This window comes from Dromaius novaehollandiae, chromosome Z (assembly GCF_036370855.1).
Source record: "Dromaius novaehollandiae isolate bDroNov1 chromosome Z, bDroNov1.hap1, whole genome shotgun sequence".
Lineage (NCBI taxonomy): Eukaryota > Metazoa > Chordata > Aves > Casuariiformes > Dromaiidae > Dromaius > Dromaius novaehollandiae.
Genome location: NC_088132.1, coordinates 73407447 through 73432346, shown reverse-complemented (window position 1 = coordinate 73432346; position 24900 = coordinate 73407447). Strand labels below are relative to the sequence as shown.

At 47.3% G+C, this 24900-nt stretch overlaps 1 protein-coding gene across 5 annotated transcripts in view; it reads left to right on the top strand.

Annotated features, from left to right (window-relative positions):
- Nucleotides 1-24900, top strand: part of LOC135323439 (AP-4 complex accessory subunit RUSC2-like) — a 62997-nt gene that overhangs the window by 1355 nt on the left and 36742 nt on the right. The window contains exon 1 of one of the 5 annotated variants that reach the window (XM_064502007.1): nucleotides 7866-8160. The exons of 1 other annotated variant lie outside the window; for it this stretch is intronic. The gene's annotated coding sequence lies outside the window, so the exon portion shown is untranslated. Of the gene's footprint in view, nucleotides 1-7865; nucleotides 8161-18386; nucleotides 19400-22023; nucleotides 22504-24038; nucleotides 24488-24900 lie in introns of those variants that run through there. 3 more of the 5 variants (XM_064502011.1, XM_064502009.1, XM_064502008.1) reach the window with 3 other exon arrangements.

Sequence of the window (24900 nt, the reverse complement as noted above, 5' to 3'; positions counted from 1 at the left end):
CTGACCTGTAGTCAAGAAGTGATTAGTTATAAGCAGCTCTTACAGAGTGGGAGGGCAAAGGAGTGCCACATGCTTGCCCTCAGTTATCCAACTTGAGTGATCTTGAGCAAGGATTGCTGTAAGAAAGGAGCCTTTTGAATCACAAGCCATGCTAATTCCTAGCTGGGATCAAAGACAGACGCATAGGAGAGCTCTTGGGTGCCTTTGGACATACGCACTGTGTCATATAACCCCTTCAGACCACTGATCAAACTTCATCCTAAAACCATCTGTCAGCTGGGAAGCTTCCTGTTCTGATGGTTATTTTTTTTCCTCTCTCTAATTTTTCAACCAAAATGTATTCACAGCACATTTATTCACTTGTTGTTGTGCCAACATTATCCTTTTGCTTCAGCAGTTCTGTTTGGCTCCTGTGATATATTTAGAGAGCAATCCTATCCGTTCTCTGCCTGCATTTGGCTAGGCTAAAAAAGCCAGGTTCTTAAGTTTCTTCTTGTTTGATAGGATTTCTCTTTCCCCCAATCGTGTCTGTGGCCCTTTCTGCACCTGTTCATTTAAGTTCGTCATTTTTAAATGTGGATGACCAGAATTTTATATATGATGCGCCTGTCAGCAGTGCCTGTACAATAGCATTGATATGTCACTGCCTTGTCTAGGCTGTACTTGATTTTCTTATGGCCACATCAGCTCTCTAATCCCCAGTACAGCTTTTGTGGATGACTGATTTGCTGAACTGCTCTATTGTTATTTTTCCTAACTTTTCTGTGAATATGTAGACTTGTCCAGCTCGATACTTGCAGCCAAGATCTCACTCAGGCAATCTCTAAAGCCACAGGACATGGGAGAAGTGAAGCTTGAAAATGTGCCTTTCCCTCAACACCATCCTTTTGGATAGATCTAAATCTTCCTATTCTGACTTTTTGTTGTTTGTTGCTATGAGAAGCACCTTTCCTCCAGTCCATGCCAGTGCCTCTCCAGGGAGACTTCACCTGTGGAGCAAAGGCAGAGGGATGTCCATTTAGGACAGCCTCCTGATACATGGGACTAGGTGCTTTTAACAGAGGTCCCTGGGCAGGTTGCATTCCTGGGTATCTGACCCTCTAGGGCATCCGGCACCCACCGTTCCTAAGTGTCTGGAGGAAATGTAGATGTTGGCTAAATAAATACTTCTTGTCTTGGATTGTCTTATGCCCAGTAATGCAGGGAGGGGCCAAAGTCATTATAGCGTGAGTGTGTGTATGCTGCAGCATTAGACTGGTGTCTGTCTTGTCCCCAGGGACAAGCTTTCTCCTTGAGAGCTATGTGGAACTTTTTGTTTACGCCATTGTAAATATGCCGGGGAGAGGGAGCTCTCCTTCCTCCTAGGGAAAGCAAATTCCCAGCCTCAGCTGTCTGTCCAGGAGTCTTTGTCTCTATTTCAGTGGTTGGGGACTGAGTTCCTGGAGGTATGGATGTGGCAGGGGGCTTGGAAGATGGGTACAGAGCCCTGCTGGCTGGGCTTGACCTGAGAGTGCTTCTGGCCTTGGCTATAGCGTAGCTGCTATTCAGTGTTTCAGAAGCTAGTCTGCTGCTGCCCTACTTTTTATAATTCTCTCAGAAGTAAAGAATATTTTTGTCTGCATGGCACTGTGAAGGAGCAACCTCTCTCCTGCTGCTCCCTGCTTGAAGGGAAGTGTTTTTTCATACGTCCGTATCTCCCCCAGTCTGCCTCTTGTGCTGGGTGGAATTGGCTGTACCAAGCTGTCAGCTCCCTGCCTTTCCGCACAGAGCTGAGCTTTCTGCCAGACTCTTTAGCTATAAATGGATCTGGCCTCTTCCAACCCCGCCTCCCCCCCCCCAACTCCATGTGATGTTGTGGGAAATCAGAGCTGGGCCAGGCTTCCTTTTAATTAGGAAAACATAAGTTCCTACCGCTGGCTTTTAGCAGGTTGTCTGTAAGTAGTGTGCCTGGTTTGGGGGCTAGCTGTCTGTGCCCCAGGGGAGGTTATGCTGCTGAATTGCCCGTTTGCACTGTGAGAGAGTTTATTCCCAGGCTTGAATGCAGAGCTTGGACAGACCTGTGGGTGCTATATCCAGTGACCAGCCCGGTGCACAGCACCACAAACAAAGCTCCGCTTGATCTGAGGCTTGTGTGTCAAGGGAAAGCTAATGTTTTTGCTACTGACTGCATCCTGCATCCTGTTCATTTATGCATAATGAACAACTCTGTCTGCTCCCTTTACTTTAGGATTTATGACAGAGATCCTTTGGTCTTTTAAGCTTTGTGCATTTCCACTCTGCTGAGGGGCAGGGAGGATCAGTATTTTATGCAGTAGGGAGCTGGGGCCTGAAGTATGCAGACCAAGATGACTCAGGGAGTCAATAGCTGCCCTGAATTAAACTAAAGTCTTTTGTGCCTGCTTGAGCAGAGTGCTACCCTCCGTCTGCCTTGCAGGCTTTCAGGCCATTCATTCCATTTCTAAATACAGGTCTGTATTTAGAAAACTAATTTGTACTCTCATGTTTAAAAATTGTAGTCTGAAAGTCTCATAGTTCCTGTGCTTCGCTGAAGCTGGTAGACCACGTGGTCAACCAGCGTGGTGTCCTTTCATTGACAGCAATGGGTTTGCATCCTTTGGGCTTATAGCAAAGCCCTAGAGCAGCTGCTTTGGAGACTTCCTTCCCTGCTGGCAATCAAGTCCCTCAAGAACCTTCAGGTTATGGATAAGGGAACATCGAATGTCCGAAAGGTGTTGGCCTGGCTTATGGCCATATTCTGCCTGCAGTTTTGCTGCTGCTTCAGTTTTTGCAGTGGTTGCAGACACTGTCTGCTACTTTTTCCTGTGAAGGATGCCTGGCATTGTGAGTTTTCTCTGCTGTAGTGGCTTGGTTGTACTACATATTGTATATGTTGCTGGAGTTGCAGTCTGGCTGACTGGGCAGTGTGGGGTGGGCAATGTACAGGAATGTGACTGCTCTCTTTTTATGTGAGCTGGAGTATGTAATATCCCAGACTGCTCATAGGGGTTATGGTTCCCTAAAATGTCCTTTCTACCTCTCTGCTGGGACTGCAGGCATTTTGCATAGAACAGATAAGGGATAGATGTAGTGCTTACTTCACCCTACCCCACATCCCTCCAGCAAGCTACCATCTGGCAAGGGTACCTCTGAGCCCCTGGAATAAATGAAACGGAGAAATTGTGTGGAGTTGTAGCTGCCTACCGCTCTTTCCTGTGGTTAGCTCTGCTGAAGCTGGGCCAGCTGTCAGATTCTGTTGATGTGCCAGCTCAACTTGGAGTGCTTCAGGGTAAACTTGGCTGGGAGGAGTTTCCCTGCTTGCTGTGTCCCTCCCAAATGTTCAGGGAGGCTGGTTCCCCCAACTCTGCTTGCCCTCACACAGCCTGCCTTCTGCTGAGCACCTGATTTGCAGTTCTTCACCAAAGACCTGGATGCATAGCAGGGTCTTCTCAGGGGTTTGTTGGGCATAAGTCTGTGACTCTGTTCCTCTGATTCTGGAATGTGCAGCCTGATTGGGGTTTTGCTTGTGGTAGCTGCTGCTCATCTGAAACCCATAGCTTCTCCCCCTCTTCCCATTCTTGTATGTGCTTGCCTTGACTGGGAATATTGCTTTACACAACTTGCACGTGTTGTGTCTGGGATTGGTATTTGCTGAGCATTTCCTGAGCCCTGGACTCTGCACTTCCTATCAAGTCCTCAGTAAAGCTTGGGATGGGAGTGTGTGTCCTCCTCAGGACTGCTCAGTTGGTCTGTCTGAAGTGCGTTCCCTGATGGACAGATCTCATGCTGCTGTTCTGGGTGCTCTACTGGCACTGGTATCTCAGTCTCGCCCAAGATGTAAAGGCTGTTGTTGGAGGACACTGTCTTAGGCCACATGCCACTTGTCTGCTAGTTTGGTTGCTTTGAGACTTTAGAGATTCTGTGGGCTGCTTTCACAGGGCTTGGTTCAAACTGCACCAGAATCCTCCATGACTGCCAGGGCACAACACTGGTTGAGATGGCACTGTGTGAGAACAAATTTGATGTGCTGCTAATCTCATGCCAGTGCTGGGATGTGGTGTGGCCCTGCTACTGTGGTAATGGTCAGGTGCTACAGTACACAGCTGCCTCTAGGGAGCTTTGGGACTGTGCCTGGCAAAGCCTGTAGTGTATCTGGCAGGTGTCTGTGATGGGGTGAGGTGAGGGGCTGGGAGGTTTCTTTTGAGATTCTAGTTGGGTGTAGAGGTGAAAGCAGAAAGGAGGAGAAGTACCTGTGCATCTTAGTCTATTGGCAGCAGCTGTATTAAAAGTTTTGAGGACAACCTGGCCTTTTGGTACAGGTGTCCACTTGTGCCTGGCCCTGTATGTTCTGTCCTGTTACAGCACAAGTTCAGGTTCAGAGCATGAACCAGCAGCTAAGCATTAGTGCTGTACCATGTGAGCTCCCACAGGTCCTCGCGTCAGGAAGCGGTGGGATATCCCACACAGACAGGGCAGCACAGGCTCTGAGGAGCTAGTGTAGGACAAACCATTCAGTTGTCTTGAGCCACATCTTGATGAGGAAGGGGACAGAGAGGCCCGGCTGCGTGGTGTGCGTGGAGGTGATGGAGGGAGAGGTCTGCCTCAGTGAAGATTAGAAATACCTTTTCTGTCTAGTGCCACCTGCTGCAATCCACTGCTGTCTCCCTGTCAGGCTGGGAAGAGTGAGCCAGTCAGTCTGCCCTGCTCCATTGTGGGCTCCAGTTTATCAGAGGAAGGGCAATGCCTGTCTGTGCCCTTTCCTGATCCTCCTCTGTCGCTGCTCTAGAGTGAAGGCAGAGGCAAGTGTATGAGATGTAAGCGTATGAGGAGAGTTTCCTGTCTAGGGTGGTGGTGGGAGTCTGGTACTTTTGGTTTGGAGGTGGTGGTGGCGGCAGCAACACAGGCAGCCTTTGCTTGGGGGCCAGCATGGGTCCCAGATCCTCCTGCAGTGCAGCTGTGCTTTTCCTGTGCATGAGACTTGGAGAATTTACGCTGGTGATGTTTGCACATCTCTGCCAAGCATAGCTGATGTCCCCAGGATGATGATTCTCCCAGGGGATGGCATGATGAGGTACATCTAAGCAGCGAGGAGTACAGTACTCTGCTGCACTGTGAATACTAAGTCTCTGCCTTGGCTCCTTCCTTCCCTTCCTACTCCCAGGCAACATCATACTCTCCTATCTCTGGCAGCCATAGCTTTTTATTCTCTGTCCTGCTTGGCCTGATACTTAGCTTATCCTGCCTATCTCTTCCTTAATGCTGGTGGCTTTCCGTGTCCACACCCGCTGTTGTTTTGTTGCTCTACTGGTCATCCAGCCTGGAAGCTAACTGCATTTCCAGTTCATACTTCTGTCTCCTCACTGCTCCTGTTCTTTCATTTCTAGTTCCTTTAAAGTGAATATGGAGATAAGAGTTAGGTCTGTTGTTGCTACAGGCCTGACTCACTAATATGCCTGCTACACTCAGCTCACGTATTTCACTGTGTTTGCCAGTGTCTTTGCTTACAGTAGTCCTTGTCATAAGCCAGTCTTTGCAATGCATTGAAGCTCTGGTACCTGCAGTGCCTGAGTCTCACAGGGATCTGTGTGGAACGTGTACTCTTCAGCACATTTATCTATGATTTGGAAGAAGGGGTGAAGACTATGGTGACTTAATTTTCGTATGATTCTAATGAGAAGTTAATCAGGGTAGTCTGTTTGAAAACTGAAGAGTTACAGAAAGATGTTCAAAGGTACTAGCATGATAAAATTCCATGCTGATAAATGGAACAACTTTGTGCATATAATGATGAATTGTGAATGATTTCTTAGTGCTCACAGGAAGCCCTTCGGAGGCACTGAGGATGGTTATCTGAGACCATCAGCTCAGTGTTCAATTATAGCCAAAAAGGCAATCCTCCTACTGGAAATAAAGAATAAATCAGAAAGCCATGGTATATATTCTGGTTTATTTATATTTACCATCATGTTATGTCCGCATCTTGAGTACCACATGCACTTCTGGTCATCCTCTCTCAAAAAGGGTGGTGTACATCTGGGCATGTTGCAGAAGAGGGCAAAGAGGATGATTAAAGGAACAGGATAGCTTCTATAGGAGGAGCGATTAAACAAGGACCTCATCTGGAAAAAGAGATGATGGTGGGGACTAGGGAAGGTCTATAAAATGGTGAGGAGAAGGCGAATAAGGAATGAGCAGTTGCTGTTTCTTGCAGGACATCCAACAAAATTATTTATTAGGTGGCAAGTTAAGGAAGTTCTTTTATAATAGAGCTTAATTACAGAGCATGTTGCTACAAGATGGTATAAAGGCTGAAAATATATGCAGATTCCAAAAGGAACTGGATACCTAAATGGCAGACATGTGTTTCAGTGGCTGCTAAAAATGGTGATGAGTTTGCAGCCTCCAGCTCTAGAAGTTCCTTGACTGCTGATTGTTGCAAGCCAGAAGAGGAAAGATCACTCTATACTCTGTTCTATTCTGTTTTTAAGTATATGTCAGTGCCAAAATGTCAAGAATATGACACTAGACCAGAAGAACTTTTGGTGTGACCCCGTATGGTAGTTCTTATGACCAGAATGCACTGAAACAGTGAAGAAAGAATAAGCTGAACTGGTTTTCAGCACTTCTGATCTAATGGAATCTGTGGGAGTTATGCACAGGATCATATCCTGGACCTCACACCAGAGGGTTTTTTCACATCCTTTATTAGCAAATCTGAAAGCACTTGCAGGAGAAAAAGACTGGTGCAGACACAGCACACCAGTTCAGTGTGCCAGACACTATTGTGGCTGTTGCAGAAAGTATGCCAGCTTCAACTATTGCAGGCCAGCCTTGCAGATGAGATGCTTGGATTTAGTTGTCTGGTCCCATCTTTGTTCCCCCATGGCTTCTGATTAGGGGCTGATTTATGTCCTGATGGAATAAGATTTGGATTCTTAGAACCTCTTCTTATAACTGCGGGTGTTCTTGTTATCTGTCCAAATGCCTAATTTTTCAGAGAGAGGGAAGAGCGGGCTTCTACCGCGAATTCTTCTCTCTCTTCCAAGTCATCTGTTGTAATTTCCATCACAATCTAAGCAGTAAATGTCTCCAGTCTCCCTCCACTGAGGATTGAGAAAGGCTGGAACTGCAATGCTTTGAAAAGTCATTTTGCTGATGGCAGAGTGCCTTGGATGCTCATTTTAGGAGCAATAGCAAGATTCACTGTTATTTGCTGCTCACCTCATTGTAAACTAACCAAACCAATATTTTTCTTGAAGCTGACTGAGGCTGTAGCAAAAGCAACCAGAGAGTAGTAGGGGTTTGTGCCTGCCATTCAGCTTGCTGCAGGTGGATTCTTAACTGCTTAAATCCGAGTCTGGTATCACAGCAAAACTGAGATTTTGGGAAAACTGGGCTTAGAGTCCAGTCATAATTTTACCTCTGCCTTTTCCTGTGAAGAGCTGAACTCAGATCCAGGCATTCATGAGCTCTAATGTTTGTGTTTCTTTCAGTAGGCCAGATAAAGAGTTTAAAGCCCCTGTAGTGCTCCTCAGTTTCCCGCTCCCTGCTGGAAAAAAAGAAAAAAAAAAGTCTCCTGGCAGCCTCGAGCTGTTTTTAAACTAGACAAATGTCTCGGGTGCCTGTCTGCCAGAGCTACCAGCCTGTACATCAAGCCCCTTTTTAGCATGCTTCTCCGTGCATCTGTATGCATCTATATGTGGCTAATTCCTTGCTCTGGGAACGTGACCTCATTGTTGTTTTGGTATTTCCAGTGATTCAGGCTGGTCTGGGGCAGGGAGGAGTCATTCCTGGTACATGCTGAGGGAGTGTTTATGCATTGCTCAAATTCCAGAGCGGTGCAGCCCCAGCCCTTCCGGTGCCTTGACAGCTCATGCCGAGGGCTCAGCTGATGCATTGCGCTGCTGCTGGCAAATGGGCTGGACACAGCTGGTGGAGCTACCGAAGCTCGTGCTTTTGAGGCCAGTGGGAATCACTGTCTTTGCAGCATACCTGTGTTGGTGAGGAGGAAGAAAGCTGAGTGCAGTAGCTTGTGTATCTGGGAAAGCCACAAGGAGTCTCTGCTTTATGAGTGGAAAATGGATCTTGCAACGTACTTATTACTATTTACAGAATGTCTGCATCTCATAATGAACTTATCCTCATAGCATCTGCAGAAACTTGGTAAGTGTTATTATCCTTATTTCACAAGTGGGAGAACTGAGGCACAGAACAGTGAGGTGGTCTACTTGAGGTTTTAAGCATCTAGAGCTGGAAAAGTAAATTCCTGTGAAGTGGTGCTGACTGTGGTGCCTGTTGTCTCCTATAATAGCTGAATTCCTCCAGTGAAAGATGAGTGTGGCCAGTGGGTCAGACTGAGATGGAGCAGTGCTTGGTGGTAAGAGCAGCTTCCAAAATGAGATGAGGCCAGGCTGTACAGATTTCTAAACCACGTTTTCTGTGGATGTCACTGTCCTCCATCTCTCCAGTTGTGGCAGAGAACAGGGGAGAGAACTCTGGGTTCCTCAGCCAGGGTCAGTGCTCATGCTTATGGCAGGCTGTGGATGCAGCAGGGCTGGGACTCACGCTTTGGCAGGGCTGCACTTGCTGGAGATGTGATAAGCCTTACTGCAGCCTTGGTCCAAACACCCTCAAATGCCATTTTTGAGCCTGGGCTGGTGTGAATGATTGTCAAACCCTTCGGGTTCATCTAGTGGTAGAGACCAGTTTTGCTGCAGAAGTAGTTAAGTTGAAGAAGTGGGTTCAGTGTTGTCTTGTTTAGCAGGGATCCATCCTGTCAGTGTAGAGTAGCTTCGCCCCAGGAGAGACCTGTCCCAGTTTGTCACTATGCAGGAATAAGTCATGAAGGCTCATCATGTTTGAAGAAGCATCCATGTATGTGGAGCCCTTTGCCCATCGTGATGGATATGTGCTCAGAGATTAAGTCTGGCAGTATTATGTCTCCAGTAGATCTGGGGAGCCATGCCTGGGGAGTTTTTCCTTTTTCTTGTGCAGCGGTAGCACAAAGACAAGAAGGTATCTTGTCCTGGGGTCAGCTGAGCCATGCCGTGGTTGAGGATGCCTGCACCACAGAGGGGAAAAGCAGGAAGTACCTTCCTCATTGCAGACACCAGCAGCCAGGAGGATGGATAGCTTGTGCAGGGAGAGACAGTTTTAACTCCAGTAACCTGTCCTTTCTGAGCCATGTGAAGGGGTAGTGACTGTTCCAGCAGTTTGCTGGAGGCAGGAGACAATATGTAATACAGCCTGGCTGCCCTCACTAATAGGGAGCACATCAGGCTGGCCTAATACCTGGCTTGCTTGACCCTTCTTATATGTATCGCCAGGACATACATCTGCTCCCCCTGTAGCTTACTCTGGAGTCCCTGTGCTCTCCTTGAGTCTAGGTTTTTAATGGCATTCACTGATGTGATTGGCCTAAATCAACTGTTTTCAACCTCTTTTTGAGGATACGTAGTATTTTTTTTTTCAAAGAAGGTACTCCCAACCCCTATAGAATAAACATCAATTGCTACAGAGCCATATGGACTCCCTCTTCTTTCTCACCAGTTGCACTCAGAGGTCACTGGTGTGAGCTATATGCTTGTCTGGCATTAGGGGCTTAGTGAAAATAGGCTATGCCCACTGTAGTACGCATCCTGACACAGCTCCTTCTCAGCCTCTTGGTGAGATCTTCCAGTAGTAGTTTAAGGGGCTGTAGTTGAAACCTGCTAAACCCTTCTAGTGTTGGTTCCAGCTATGGGGTCAAAAGGGAAAGCTCACAAATGCTTTGACACATTGCCTCTTTGCTGACCTAGGTTCTGTTTCCACGTCTTCCTTATTTGGTGTAAATCCAGGTCCAGTAGGGTTTGCAGATAATCCTAAAATGGAAGGGAAAGAAGAATCTTAGCAGTAGGTGCCAAATGCATTTAATTGGAAAGAGAGGGTAAGTCACACTGACTGCAGTGCCCTGTGCTTGGGGAGAGGGCCTGAACAGCAGAGGTGGCTGCTGCACCATGGGTTGGTCATGTGCAGTGATGGAGCGATGCTCAAATCAGCCTTTCTCCCCAGGCATGATAGGCTGCTGTAGCAGTGCACACCAGGGACAGTGTGGAGCTGGAGCTGCAGGTGGTAGAAAAGGGGTCATAGCTTGTCTAGACTGGGGTGTGGGATTGAAAATTGCGTAGGTCTGCATTACTGCCTGCAGTTGCTGTGTTTGGAGTTGTAGGAGCAGCTAGAGAGTGTGGAGTTGGGCGTCTCCCCTTGCTAGCAGTCACCTCACCCCATGGCCTCCTCTCACAGGCAGCTGCTCTCCTATCCCTGCTGCGTGAGCAGGCGGGCTGTGGAGTCAGCCTGCACAGCCCCATCACACTCCCTTCTTTCTGAGCTTGCTCTAAATGGCTCTCTGTAACATGAGCTGCATTTCTGCCATAGTCTTCCCCAGAATGCATCTGTATTTACACTGGGGCTTTCATTAGCAATCTGGTCCTTGCTTTGCCAGCAGCCCTTGCTTTCCCCTCCTGCACACTTGCTCTGCGAGTGAGACAAGCACCTTGGCATCACTGTTCCCGAGGAGAGCCAGGTGACTGGCAGCGAGAGGAATCCTGGAGCCAGCTCCCATCTGGGAGAAGTGCTTTATCATGTCGCCTCTTGCCCCCCACCCTGCAGCAGCTGGGTAGCTGCCTGCAGAGACTCCCTGCAGCAGGGCTTGCTGATCCCTGAGCTGACACTGGGACAAGCTGGTTTGCTTTGGATTATCGCTAGCTGTACAGGCTGAAATCATGCTGCTCTCATGCAGTTGCTGCTGTGCCTGACTCCCAGCTGCAGTGAGCCGAGTTCACAATCTGGGTAGATTGTATCTGGCAAGGTAGGAGCTGAATCCTTTCATTTGTACTGCTGAAAGTAATGTGACCAGTCCTGCTGCCACCTGATTATGTCTGAATGAGCAGTGTATATGTGTTTTTATTCTGTATTGTTCTGTAGTTCTGAACAGTCAGTATGCTGCTTGGGCTGTAGCTTATATGACATGGAAGGGCAATGCATACATCCATTTTGTTTTTAGCAGATCAAACTCTGGTTCCCTTTCTACTCCAGTTTGGTGCTCTGGTACTCCACAGCTTCTCTCTCTTCTCTCTTGTTGTATAGCATCCTGTGCATTTTGTGAAAATTTTGTCACCTGCTTTTCCAGGAGGTAGGGGCACTCTGAAAGTAGAGAACAGTCTGGACATTTCTCTGGAGAAAGGGGGAGGGAGAAGAAATTTATGGAGAACAAAAATCAAGGAAGTTCAGTAGGCACTGAAATGGTTCAAGATAAATTATTCTTACGTCAGAAAATTAGACAGGGGAACAGCTTTGTTTCTCAGGATAGTCTCAAAAGGATATCTTTTTTTTCTTTCAGTCCCTTAGGACAAGCCATTTTGATACGGAAAGACCTACGGCTGCTACTGTCTCTGGGGGTAGAGGAGAGTCACTCTTGTCAAGCTGATGTCTTCCTTCTCAGCTAACCCCTCACTGTTTGGCATTTAGTGCTTCATCTTCTCCCAGCTCTGCATACCCTAAGTGGAGCTGAAGAGGGGCAAGAGATGATGACCAAGAGATAATACCCCTGCTGGATGTCCCTGCTGTAGCCAAGGACAGATAAAATGAGAGGACAGCAGCATTTTCTTCTGGCCCAGCCTGTGTTTAGGCAGAGCTGTTCCCCTTTCTCTCCGCAGCAGTTGGGTGTGCCTGCCCTTGCATATACGCAGCCTTTCATCTTCCTCAAGCTTGTTGTAATTGGGCTTTCCTCCCATGTGAAGGAGAAATCTCCTAAACAGGACAGACAAGGAGGTCAGACTTTCTGCAAGTGATGGTTTTGTTCTGAGGACTAGCTCAAACAGAAAACCATGTCCTCCCCATATCCCTAGTTCCTAGGTTCTGAGGAAGGAAAAGGGTCCTCTAACTCTTTAGCATGCCCTGCTCTGCTGCTGGTGGGTGTATAAATAGTGCCCACAGTATACTATTTTGGTGACAAGCTCTTCCCAGGATTCATCCGAAGAGTTATGTGAACAAGTGTTAAAAATAACACTAAGCCCTGTCCAAATGCTGGCATCATTTCAGCCAAAGCGTTGGGGAATCTTCCACAGAGAGCAGCCTTGGGTCCTTGGGTGGAGAGAGCAGGACAGGGCCCAGCACGGCTCCCGGTGTTTTTCTGTTCTCGCTGTCCTGCTGACTACCAAAGTCGCTGACCTTCAGGTTCAGCAGATCTGCTGTTCGCCATGAGGATGTGAGACTTTCACTTCTAATTAGGTTATTTTCCCCTGAGCTTTCCCTACAAGTTCAGAGTATTATCTCTAATGACAGGAAATGCCAAGAGGGGTTAACCTGAGCTTTATCTAGCCTGCCACCAAGTCCCTGACAGTGGCCAGATCTACCTAGCTGCTTCTCCAAAAGGTCTGGGGCCCTAGCCATGGCACATGTGGAGATTCTGCCCTGACATTAGGTTTATCCTGAGGACTGGTAGCTGGGGACTGGTTTAATTGCAGAAAGGGTATTAAAGTTATATGTTGAATTAACAGCTATAGCTCTGGACATTCTTGCTATCCACATGAACAAAAAAGTAAGTCCAAAATCCTACTCTTTTCATGATGTGGTCTGTGCCTAGAAATGAAAACTGGACCACACTGCAGAAGCTGCTGGGATACTGGGGAGTAGTGTTCCCTGGAATATGTAGCCAGTGCAGGCTGCCCCTTCCCACTAGAGGAGCTGAATGCTGCAGTTTGTCTCCCTCGTGCTGGGCTTCGTCTGTTGTTGGTCAAGTCCTACGATAATGTAACATCTGCTCACCTGCTCCCATGCTGCTGGAGTATCAGTCTCTCTCCCGCCTTGGGGCTGTGTGTGTCAGGAGACTGCAGTGACCGCTTGTGTGCAGTGCATGGAACCCAGAGCTCACAGAAGTGCTTCTGGGGGGCTCATGCTCAGAGGAGCATCTGAAGACAGACGTGCCCCTTCTTCTTGCAGGCAGGTGCTGAGGCTCCACTCTTGCCTGGTCTAACATGGGATATAGGAGAAACCACCCTCTCACATTACCCAGTGTGGCAGTGCAGACCCTATTGCTGTTGCATGGCTTAACGTGGGGCCTTGCATGCAGAAGAAGGAAAGAGCTGAGATATCTCCTGGCTGTGAACTTGGAGGCAGTGCTTGGGCTCACCTATGTGCTTTGAATTGAAGGTAGCAGTGTTGTGAGTGGGGGAGACTTCACTTCTGTTTTAGATATTGAGGTTCTGAATGACAGCATTAATCCCTCTGTGCAGCTCTTTGGCCTTTACGTATGCAACCTGACATATATCTGTGCCAGTTTCTGGCATTGTAGAGAAAGGGTGAGATGCTTCTGCAATCTCTGAATACTTCATTTTCTGAAGGGCTGGATTTATTTTAAGCAGATACAGAAAGTTGCTGTGAAAGCAGCAGGCCTTGAAATTGCTGAAAAGGTCACAGTTGCTGTTTGGTGCTCCATGCTTCACCTCCTCTGATATGGGAATACTAATTCTGGCAGATGTCCTCAGGGATGGAGGGCAGGTCCCATTAGAACATCGTGACTGAGAGTTTTCTCCAGCAATTGCACTGAGAATCAGAGCACTGCAGCCGTTCATGCTTGGTCTTTGTCTTATCTAGCTTGCTTAGCCCTTGGTAGCCTTCCTCCCTTTCTTGCCAAATTTAGTGGAGCTTCTCTTTTCTTTGCTTTCTGATGAAAGGCACTGGCTGAGTTTGTACACAGGTTGGAGTGCTTTCTTACATCTGTGCTTGAAGTACAGATTTTTAGGATTGTCCAAAGATGAAAATATATCACAGAAGTGAAAAGCATATTTGTTTTTCCAGGTATTCTGTAAGGCAGAATAACCTGCTCTGGGCGATTAGTCCTTCACTAGGGGCGTCCTACTCCTCTGTAAATGTTCAGCCAGCATATGAAGTGCCTTGAGTCATCATCATTCCTGTTTATTCTTGCATCTGAGCCAAGGTTCTGTATCGTCGTGGCATGTATTACAGAGCTCCCGAGGGCTCTTTCAGGGCTCTTTCCGCACTGGGATGCTCTTGTTCTCATGCATGGAACGTACCTGGGATGCACGGTAATACATGGCCTTGTTCATCCTCTGTAAGTGCTGCTTTGCCGGCTGTTCATCATCAGCCTTCTGTGAGGTGCCGGAGCCCCACACCACAGTTTCCAGCAGTTCCCGAAATGCTGAGATGACTCCACAGGGCACCCTGTAGAGCAGAGTGCCTCATCTCTATCACCTGCCTTATGTGAAGTTTGAGCCCGATTTCAGTCTCTTCAACTCAGTCTAAGCCTGACGTGTCAGGAGTCTCCTGTGACCTGCTTTGCCTTTATGTTCTGCCTCCTCACTGATGCCAGATCATGGGCACTGGTGTAAGCCCTGGACTAGGCTTTGCCTTTAACAGCTTTTGTTTTCTATTTTAAAGAATATGTCACGATTCCCCCCCATGCAGGACTCCCCTTTTTCCCTATACCATCTCCTTTGCTGTGGGTGTTCGTCAGTCCTGAGCAAAAGTGATGTCTGTTCCACACAGGATAAAGGCACATCCTTCCCAGGTCTCTCTCTCTCTCTCTCTCTCTCTCTCTCTCTCTCTCTCTGTGTGTGTGTGTGTGTGTGTGTGTGTGTGTGTGTGTGTGTGTGTGTGTATGCACATACGCATGTGTGTGGCACAACTGGCAGTACTGCAGCTAGATGCTGCAGATTAGACTCTTTGTGCTGCTTAAACATATACCTGTAAGCACATACAGCCAAAAGGTTGTTTAATCATGGGATGACCTGACATGGAGATCTGGAGTACAGCTGGCTGAAAATCCACTACAGCCTGCTTTATTAGATGGGAAGAGGTTATAATGACCAAAGAAAAGGCTAAGAGGGTTCTCAGTTGCAGTGAAGTAACATCTTCAGCAAGGCCAAATACATGAGAGAAGTGTCTGTTCACTACCGTGGACAAAAGGAGGATGAATTCACTGGATGGAAGCTGGTACTAAGCATGTTCCTTTCAGGGGAAAAAAACCCCAAACCCTCAGGATGGTTTTTAACAGCCAGGTGGATTAGCCATTGGATCAGTTGGCCATAGGGTGCTTTTCCACTCTGTCTTCACAGGTACATTTGCTGTCTCTTTCCAGAAGCGTATTTCAGTTTCTCCAGTTATTCTGCCTCACAGAATAAACTTCTCTAGGCTTTTAATCCTTCATCAGAGGCTTCCTGCTCCTCTGAGTCAAATAGATCATGAGAAAATAAGACCTGCAGAAACCATGCAATTACATCTCCCTGACCCAAGCAGAGTTGACTCAGACTATGCCATTCCTTATATTTCTTCGTTTCACCTGTCTCTAGAAACTTCCAGTGATGGTGACATTAGCTGCTGCATCCGGCAGCCTAGCACCCCAGTCCCCTCCCTCCATCCGTTTCTGCTGATGCACACTGAGCTGGCCAAGGCATTTGACAGACATTTCTTAGTGGTCTTAGACCATTTCCAATTTCTGACACTAAGGATCTGTGCGAATTAATGAGAACGTTTGCCTCTAAATATGTCAATCAAAGAGCTCCTGAGACAGAGCCTGTTGCAGATTATGTAAAATATTAAGAAAACCAGCCTTATCTCCTGACTGCTCTGCTTTTTTGGTGGAGTGATAAATGGCTAGTTTTATCTGTCACACCCGATGCCTAACCTAAACTTCCTTGGCTACCCCTCAGACAGCCTATTCCTGTTGTCAGGGGAGAACAGTTTATTCTCTTGCTCCTGGCAGAAGCCTTTTATGCGTTTCAGAACTGCTTTTGTGTATCCCCTAGTTTTCTACAGACAAGTAACGCAGTTGCTTTGCGCTTTCCGCCTTTCTGTTTTTTTCTTGCTCTTTTTGGACTCAAAGCAGTTTGTCCAAATCTTTGCAGGACTGGTAGAAGCTGAAGCCTTAACCAGTGTTGGGTAGAGTGGGATGGTTGCTCCATGTCTTGCATATGATATGCTTATTCATACAGCCCTACATACTGTTTGTATGCTTCAAAGCAAAATGCTACTATTACTCATGTTCAGCCTGTGATCTACGGTAACCACAGATCCCTTCTGAGTGAGCAGGTCGTGCACAATGATTATGGGTGGGGATGTCCAATGTATGCTATTTAAGATGTCATGGTAATGTTTATAATTTATGTCTGTTTACTGTCTGTATGCAGACCTTATCTGTTTTGCTGATGATATCAGTACTAGAGGTGGTATAGATGAAAGTAAGAGACAACCACTCCCTCTAAGAGCCAGCAGGTTAAAAACATAAGAGGTGGATGGGGCCACCAGGATTTAGTTACAAGCCTGCATTACGTAGGCTTTTTAGGAAAAGTTTTCAACAATTCTCCCTTAACTGAACTGTTTCCCCTTGTCTTTGCAGTTTTTATAAGTGCCTGCTCGGGTGCCCGTGAACACCGGCAGTGCCTTTGGCGGCACTATCTTAAGCATGCCAGTGCTGTGCTGTAGGATTGCTGCTGGTGGATGGTTTTTGAGTGTACCTTCAACAGCTTCTTTTAATCACAGAGGGCTTTGCAGCAGCACAAGCTATCTAGGGATTACTTTATTTGCCACTAAAATAACCACCTGGGGGAGGGAGCACTGCAGAGCAGCAAGCATGGCCAGTTTGGGTGGTAAATGAAGAAACGTAGGAGAAAGCAGTATAAATAATAGTATCTCTAAATCAGCTGGTGATTACATGCTCCCTGGGGTTTGCTGTAAAGATGGGAGTGTGTTTGAGAGCTGGGAGGTCTTTTGGGAACACTTTGCCTTGAGCTGACAGATATTACTGCTTCACTTGTGTTGCTGCTCTGGGCAGTGATGGCAAGAAAAGGCTTAGACGTGCAGAGGGAGGTGAGAGAAGGTTTTCTATGATGTGAAATCCTGAGCAGTTTCCATATTTGCTGTTTCCTCAGAAAACTAAAATGTTTATGACTGAATCCTATCGACAGGAGGGCAGGAGGTGCTATCCATTCTTGGATGTAGCCTCTCTTGTGTCCAGCAGATGTTTTTCTTCTTTGTTTTGCCCTTTTCCTGTTTGCACCCATCCATTACAGTCCCCGTGAGCTGAGGCTTTTTTGCAGTGCAGTTATGCTTGCTTTGAGGCAGCCAGGAGATGCCTCTGCAGCGGGAAAGCAGTGTCACTTTGGGTACATCTTGGGAACCCTAAGCAGTCACCTTTCTTGAGCAATGCTCTCTACGTATGCAGCAATCTCTGCTTGTCCTTAATATGTAGACAGTGAACCGGCTCATGGCTGCATAGGTTCATCTCAGCCCTGAAGTTTCTGTGCTGCTTCCTTGGAAAGTAAATATAAAATAAAGTATCGTTTTTTTATTTCAGGTTAGAATACAAACCAGTGAATATAGCAGAGTCATGGCTGCCAAAATCATCAGATTCACTGTGTGGCAACTTGAGGCTTTCCTCACGGCAGTGGGGAACTGTTAGGTCACAGTGAAAATGTACTAATAGTTGAGGTAAATTGTGCTGTAGCAACAGCACTCATCACATTTTTGAAAGCTAATTTTCATATAAGTGAAGCCAGTAACACCTTTATATCCACTGTTACTATGGTCTGCACAGAACAAGTGGTTGGTTGCCAAATTAGAATGCATATCTTTTTGTAATAATACCCTTTCTGCTCCTTTTGTCAGTGCTCTGCTTGTTGAAAAGGTTTATATCAACAAAGTGTGAGTGAGTGCTTGAACAAACAGGGCTGCTGTTATAGCAGGGCTCCTGCTCCAGGCACTCTGAAAGCATAGACTGCATCAGTTATGTCCAAACTTTGCTTTAATTGAAGGTTTTCTGTACAACTTTATGAGCTTTCTTTATCAGATTGAAGCTGAGACTTTCTTGTTGTCTGCAACAATTCAGGAGCTGTTCTGTCATTTCTATCCTGACTTCCCTCTATCTCAACTGCTAATCTCTTTCTTTGTGCTCCTGCTTTAAGAAGTATTGAATATTAGGGCTGAAATAAGGGCACTGGGATCCCAGGATCTGTTCTTGCTTTTCCCGCAGGCTTCCAGTGTAATACCAAGTGAAGCATATCTCCATGTTGCCTTAGTCTCCTGCGTGTAAAATATTGATGACAGTGCTTTACTTGGAAAGTAATATGACCATACTGGGATCCTGGGCTGGAAGGGACTACCAACAGGCAACTGACTGTGAATTTGGTTTGGTTTTCCCATAGATGTCTCAGTATTATTGAGGTATGTGGAACTCAGCCCAGCCCTCTGGGGATCCATGCCAGAACTAGCCCTATCTGGTAGCTGTGACTTTTTATGGAGCTTGGAAAAGCCTCTGTTCCTGGGCAGTAAGGTGGCAGCTGCTCACAATAGGAAGGATGGGACCTTAATACGGGAAGACAGAAATCACTGTAGTGTCTTGGATGAAGGATCCACCTAGCACAGTATTCTATTTCTGAAAGTGGTTGCAAGTGGTCAGCTCGGGAAGAGTGAGAAAAAGGCAAGCAGATAGGATACCTTAATACTTTCTTAGCTTCTGACCATTTTCAGTTCAGGGGATTTCCTAAGTCTGTTGTATTTTAACTGTTTAGTAGCCTGAAATGGATCTCCCAAGTGCTTGTCCTGCCTCCTCTTGAACACGTGTGAAATTCTTCCCTCTACGACATTCTTTGCTGAGAAGTAAGGAGCAGCAAACTGACTACAGGAAGATAAGAGGAATGTTGAAAGAGGAAATGCTGGTAAAAAAGGAAGTTGTTAGTAGAAATTAGCCTTGGAATGGAACCTATTTGATACATGAAATAAAGCTCTGAGCGTTAAAAAGTAAGAGTTTGCTAATAATGTTTCCTGAAGACACAAAGCTGGAGCGCATCATCAATTCAGAGGCAGTTCAGGGCTATTCAGAAGGAAGCGCTTGGATGACTTTAAGGAATAATACAAATGGGAACTGGGTAGTTCAAAATTGCATGGTCATGTCCATTAGGAATAAGCAAAAAGTTCAGCTGCAGCTGGTGGCTCACTGGGGAAAATGAGGGAGACAGAGGAAAATCCAGGCTCTGTCAGTCAAGCGTGAGATAACTGTGAACAACTAATATGATGCAGTCATGAAAAAGATAAACATCATCCAAAATGGCATATTGGACAAAATATTTCTAGCAGAGATGGGGAAATTTTAGTGCTATTATCTTAAGGCGTGGTGAGATCTCACTTGAAGGATTGTGTATGTTTCTGGTTACTCGCGGAAGATTGGATTCAAACTGGATCAGGTCCAGAGAAGGGTTACTGCTATGATCAAAGAAATGGAGAGCCTACTTACTGCAAAGCAATTACAGAACTTGGATAATTTAACTTTAAACACAGTCTGGATAAATACCAAAGCTAATGGACATTTTTGGAACAGGAGTGAATAGGGGTGAGCCACCTATGAATGAAGGTAAGCTGGAAATTTTTTAAGTTCTTAAACATCAGAGGTGTGAATTTGGGAATTCTGTTACCTGAAAAAATATTTAGCAAACAAGAATAGTCCATTTTTTGGAAAAAAACCCACCTTTCTGTATCAAGCCATTTTCTAATTTGGAGGCATGTCTCCTGCCTTGGATTGCTAGACCTGAAGAAATCAGTACTGCCGTTCTGGGGAGTGGGCAGGGCTTGCTGGGGCAGGATCATCGCGAGCTGCCTGGTGAATCCTGCTGTTGCAAGTGTGTGTGTGCAACCTGCATGGCCCTGCTGACTGTTGTGCCTCTGCCCTTGGTTCCCCTCAGAAGCAAGGCTCAGTGGGGATCACGAGTGACCCTCTGGGGAAATGCAGGGGCTGAGGGGAGGCATTGTCAGCGTGCTATTGTCACTGCGTGCTTTTCTCACTCTCTTTGGATTTTTTGCCCCCCTCATTCAAAATCATCCATGTTTTATTTCTGCCTTATACTGGATACAAAAGTTGTCAAGCATATATTGGTAGTGATCAGCCTGTATTGATCTCTGTGTGTTTGAGAGAGAGATGATGTTTGCCCTTGAAGGCAAAGTTTGCAGAGATGGAGAAGGTTTTTTTTTTTTGGAGGATTTTTTTTTTTAAGTTTTCAGTGCTTCTTACTTTCCTAGAGTGTTTTGGTCCCCCTTGCTGCAGGCAGGCAGCACCATGCTGATTAGTAAGTAGCTGACCAGCATGCCTCCCCAGCATTGCTAAAACGGCCTGACTGGTGGTGGTTGGGGTTGCTGGGTTTTGTGGATTCAGATTTCTGCCACGAGCAGTCAGTGAGTGAGGGTGGAATGGCAGTGAGCTGCTCACGAGTAGCTCACGAATGTCCAGCATGTGCAAAAGCGTGACGTGTCTCTCCCTCCTGTGGCTGGGCTACAAATGGCGTCATGAGGAGTCAAGCTGTGGCCTAGGCATGTTCTTGCTGTTTCTGCTGTAGATAGCAAGGCACAGGCTGTCCACTGTGGCGATGAGCTTACTGCTGCTCTTGCGGCTTTTTATTTGCTGAAGGCACACTGAGGGTAATGATGCCTAGAGCAAAGGGTCCATCCTCAGGAGGAGGCGGCGGTCATCTCCCTGTGCTGAATTACACCAGTGAGTTGCAGCGAAGAGACTGTAGCCCAGAGGCTGTCTGGCTGTTGCAAGGGTGGGCAGACTGAGCGCTGTGCCTGATAGTGAGGCATGATTAAAGGCCTTTTCGTGTCTGGTGCTTGGTGTCAGAGCTACAGCTGAGGCAGCCAGCTGGGATTTGGGCCTGAGCTGTTTCCACTCCATTGATCATGCAGCAGGAGGATTTGCAGCAGATAGGTGGGAGGCTTAGGCTATTTTTGCTGAAGTGGATGATTTTACTATACAGTTGTGGTGAGAGTGGGAAGGTTTGTTCCTTCTTGTCTGTTACTGGTTGATTTCTGCACAGTATGTGAAAGCAGGTGAATATTCCACTGTCAAGGCAGAAGAGCACTGTGCTTTTTTCCCCCTAGATGATCAGGGGTTGGGTGGATGTTCATGTCCTGGTGATAGTCTGCAGGAGAACAGAGCGGTCCAGGTACATATGGCCTGTGCCGAGCCCAAGTGTGGTACACAGGGCTCCCCCTGAAGCGGCGAGCTGTGCTGCAACCTGGCACTGGGAATGGGATGCCTCTGCTTCGTCACTGGAATACATGGGCTGGAGAACCTGTTGTGCACTCAGTTCTCACACCCTTGGAGGGAGAAGATGGCAAAACCCCTGCCCTACATCTGGGATGCCTGTGGGTAATGAGACTAACATTGTTTGATAGGCAGTTTTCACCTGCCAAGCTGCACTCTGCAGTGCCGAAAGTGTGTGGGAAGCATTATCCACAGAGCAGGGAGTGGGGCTGGGTTAACACAGGGATGGCGGGATCTGGCCCCTGCACCTCCTGTGTCTTGTTTCTCAAAGCAGCAGTTGCAAGTCTTCAGTATCCCTGCTCCCCTCCTTTGCATGAGACTGTGGAGTCAGCCATCCTTCCCTTCTCACACTGACTCATCTCTGTGATCAAAGAGAAGTCATCTCCTAGAAGTCAGCCCTAAGAAAGAGCTTTCTTCTTCTCCATTACTGCCTGTAATCTCTTATTGCCTATGAAGCTCTGAGAAAACCCATCAGTTTTTACAACTGTTGTGGAGAGGGGCAGCAAATGGGAGCTTGCAGTAGGGGTGCAAGGCAGCAAGTTTAGGCTAAAGGGGAAGGCACTGAACTGAATAACTGGGGGAGGAGGATACGAGTGTTTACATTGGGAAACATATGTAAATAGCTAGCTGGGGGTGTTTTTGAAGGAGCCCTTTTTCTGCTGCATTGCTCCATCTGATTTTTAACAAAACAGCCCCCCGACTGCATCTGCTCTGGAGCGCTTATTTGCTATGTGAAGGAGGCATTACCGTCAGTGAATTGGTTAATACCAGTGTCCTGTTGCAGGGGCAGGGATGCAGGCAAACATTCAGCCTGCCAGCATTTATACCTCCCAGCGTCAGTGTTGGCAAAGCTCGCGGAGGACTGGGGAGGGCACCAGAATAGTTTCCATTCTCCTCTCTGCTGTGGGAACGAGTCTCCTGGGTAACAAATGCTTCTTGTTCTTCACAGAGCTCCACAGTTGAGACTCTGTCTCCTCTCTTGCTGCTGCTCCCTGACTGTCCCAGTTGAACGGGCCCAAGATGTCTGCTTGAGCCTGCCTTAATTAACACTGACAATACAATGAGACTGGCCTTTTGGGGGTCTGGGGGCTGTGCTCTATGGGAATACTTAGCTGAAACTGTTAATAGTCTCATTTACTGCAGCTTGGGTGGAACAGGGCTGTCCAGGACTAGCTCTGTGCTTGCTGCAGTCACCAGGTGTGGAGGTACATCCCTCACTCCTGCTATGGGGCTGCATCATCCCTGAGGCTTGTCCCTGCCGCTTGAATGGGATCAGATGGGAGTGTGGGGCTCAAGCAAAGGCAAGCAGCGGGCTCAGGAGCATGAAGTACCACAGATGGGTCATGTTCATCGCCTGCGGGAAGGACCTGCTGAGCCTGAGCTTTGGGATTGACTGACAGATTGCTCCTACTGCTTTGGAGGTGAGTGGCAGAGCTGCATCTGTGCTGTTGGCTCCAACACATTGTAGATGGACTGCCCAGCCCACAGAAGGCCCAAGGTCCTTCCTTTTGTCTTCCTGTAAAGGTCTCTTTCTGCACTCATACCCACAGCTCTGGGGAAGTCCCGAACTCCTGTCTTTGGAGCCCTTGGTAACTACTTTGTGGGAATGGTCATTGTGTTTTTGGTCAGAAATCTGATTTGAACATTGCACAAAGAGACATTTTAAGGGTCGATAGTGGTTTGGGATCCAGGATGATCGGCAACCACTTCCAGTGATGAATGTAATATTTTTCTGGTATAGCTCTTTAGAGGCAGAAGCCTGTACAAAGTATTGTGTTGTTTAGGCTGTGTTCTTTTGTTTTGTTTGGCAGTTGCTTTGGGTGTATCATGGCATAGAGCTGAAAGTACGAAGATGGTTCTTAATTTCTTTCAACTATGTGTCTGTGTGACATTTTAATCCTGTTTTCTGACTTGCCTAGTGCCCATGAAGGAGATGGATTTTGGTTCAGACTTGTAGGCTTGACAGTGTAGAAGGATAGTAATGGCAACTTAGCCCTCTGAGGAGGGTTAGACAGCAAAGTGAAATAATGTGAGTCGTCCTTCTAGGATGGTTGTCTCAGGGAAGTTGTTTCACTGCTAGAAACATCCCTGCTGGAACAGCCTTTGAGCCCAGCTTGTTTTCTGAGGCCTGTAGCTGTGCCCAGCCTGTGACAGAATGACAAGCTGCTGCATCAGGGAGAAGGGAGAGGGTTCGGGGCTCTTTTCAGAAGAGAAATCTTAAAGTAGCAGCATGTGTCCCTTGGCAAAGCTGCCTGTGCCTTGCCAGGAGCTGCACTGACCTGTATATGGAGCAGGTTACAGCAGCCTCTGGTGAAAGCAAGCTGACCAAAAAATCTTTACATGTGGTCCCAGGATCACAAGAGAGCCTGGCTTTTTGTGGGTAGTGATCTCTGTGCATCTTGCCTTTGTCTTAGGAAGGAGGGTCTGTTGTGGATTGCCTTGCAGGGGTGCCAGGATTTAGCCTAATTTATCGGCAGCACTTTAATCCCAAGCTCTAGTTAATAGCTGGCGGGATCTTGATTTAAGATTTCCTGTGATAGCTTGAACTTTTTACGTCCTGTTCCTGCTAGGTGTGTTTGACACTGATTGAACTACTTGTGGTTGCATCTCACTCCAAGGGTGGCTGCATTTCAGGGATGTTGTGTGGATACTGTTAGTAAAGCTATTTAGGAAAAGGCATCACAGAAATAGAAGAGAAGCTTCAAGAAGCTTCTTGTAGTATTCCTGATCTTTCAGTTTGAGTCCTGCCCATCCTCCTCCTGTGTGCTGCTTTGCAGGAGAGCGTTTTATCTCCAAGGGGTCTGGCTGCCATTGTGAGTTGTAGGAACACAGCACTCCAGTTCCCTTTGCTTTCCAAAGCCAGGAGAAGAGACCTAACAGCTCGCAATCACACAGCATCTGAAACACAAGCTCAACAAAGGATACGATGCTGCAGCTCTATTTTACAGCATTTTGCAGGCTTTGCCTTTTCGTGTTTTCTCATGCTTCCTTCCTGATTTCTCAATTACTGTAAGGATCAATTGTCCATCTTCCAGCTCAACTTGCTCTCTGCCCTCCCTTCCGTGTCTGCTCCCTCCCATCCCTGCCTGGTCTGAGGTCCCGCAGGGACTGGCTGTGAGCTGGGGCGGCTGTGCTGTGGGCATGCTTGCTGCTTCACACGCAGCAACGTCACAGCAGCAGCAGCAGCAGCAGCAGCAGCAGCAGGAGCATTGGAGATGTGGTTGCGCAGACCCTCTGCAATGCCAGGGATGCAGCTGTGAAAAAAAAAAAAAGGACTCTGTGTTTCCCACAGCATCCTGGGGAGACAACACGGAGCCCGCTGGAATCTGAGCACTCGGCACTGGCCGGTGCTGTGGAGCAGTGTGTTCAGTGAGAGGAGACGGGGAAGAGAGGATCCTTGGAAAGGTGAGATGGGGAAGTGATGGGGCGGACGTTTTTCTTACCAATGGTTTTCTGGCCATTGTCCTGCAAAGGGGCTGGTTTGTTTTTGTAGAGATTGCCAGTTACCCAATGGAGCTAAAAGATTTTGGGATTGCTTTGTCTCTTCAGAGGCTGCGTTGCTTTGGAGCTGTTGTGATTGGAATTGGTGTAAGAGAGTGAGGAGGCTGGTATTGCTGTGCAGAATATGTTTGTTCATTGTAGCTGTGAAATAGCGGTTGTTGTGGCCGGGGCTGGCTGTGCAGAGGCGAGCTGTGTTTCACCCTGACAATGCTCTCTTTTTGATGCAGTTGGACAGTTCTCTATTGTGTCTGCCATGACAGCCGAGCCCACACGGATTGTTTTGGTCTCGAGAGCTGCCGTGCTCTCTGTGCATCCCT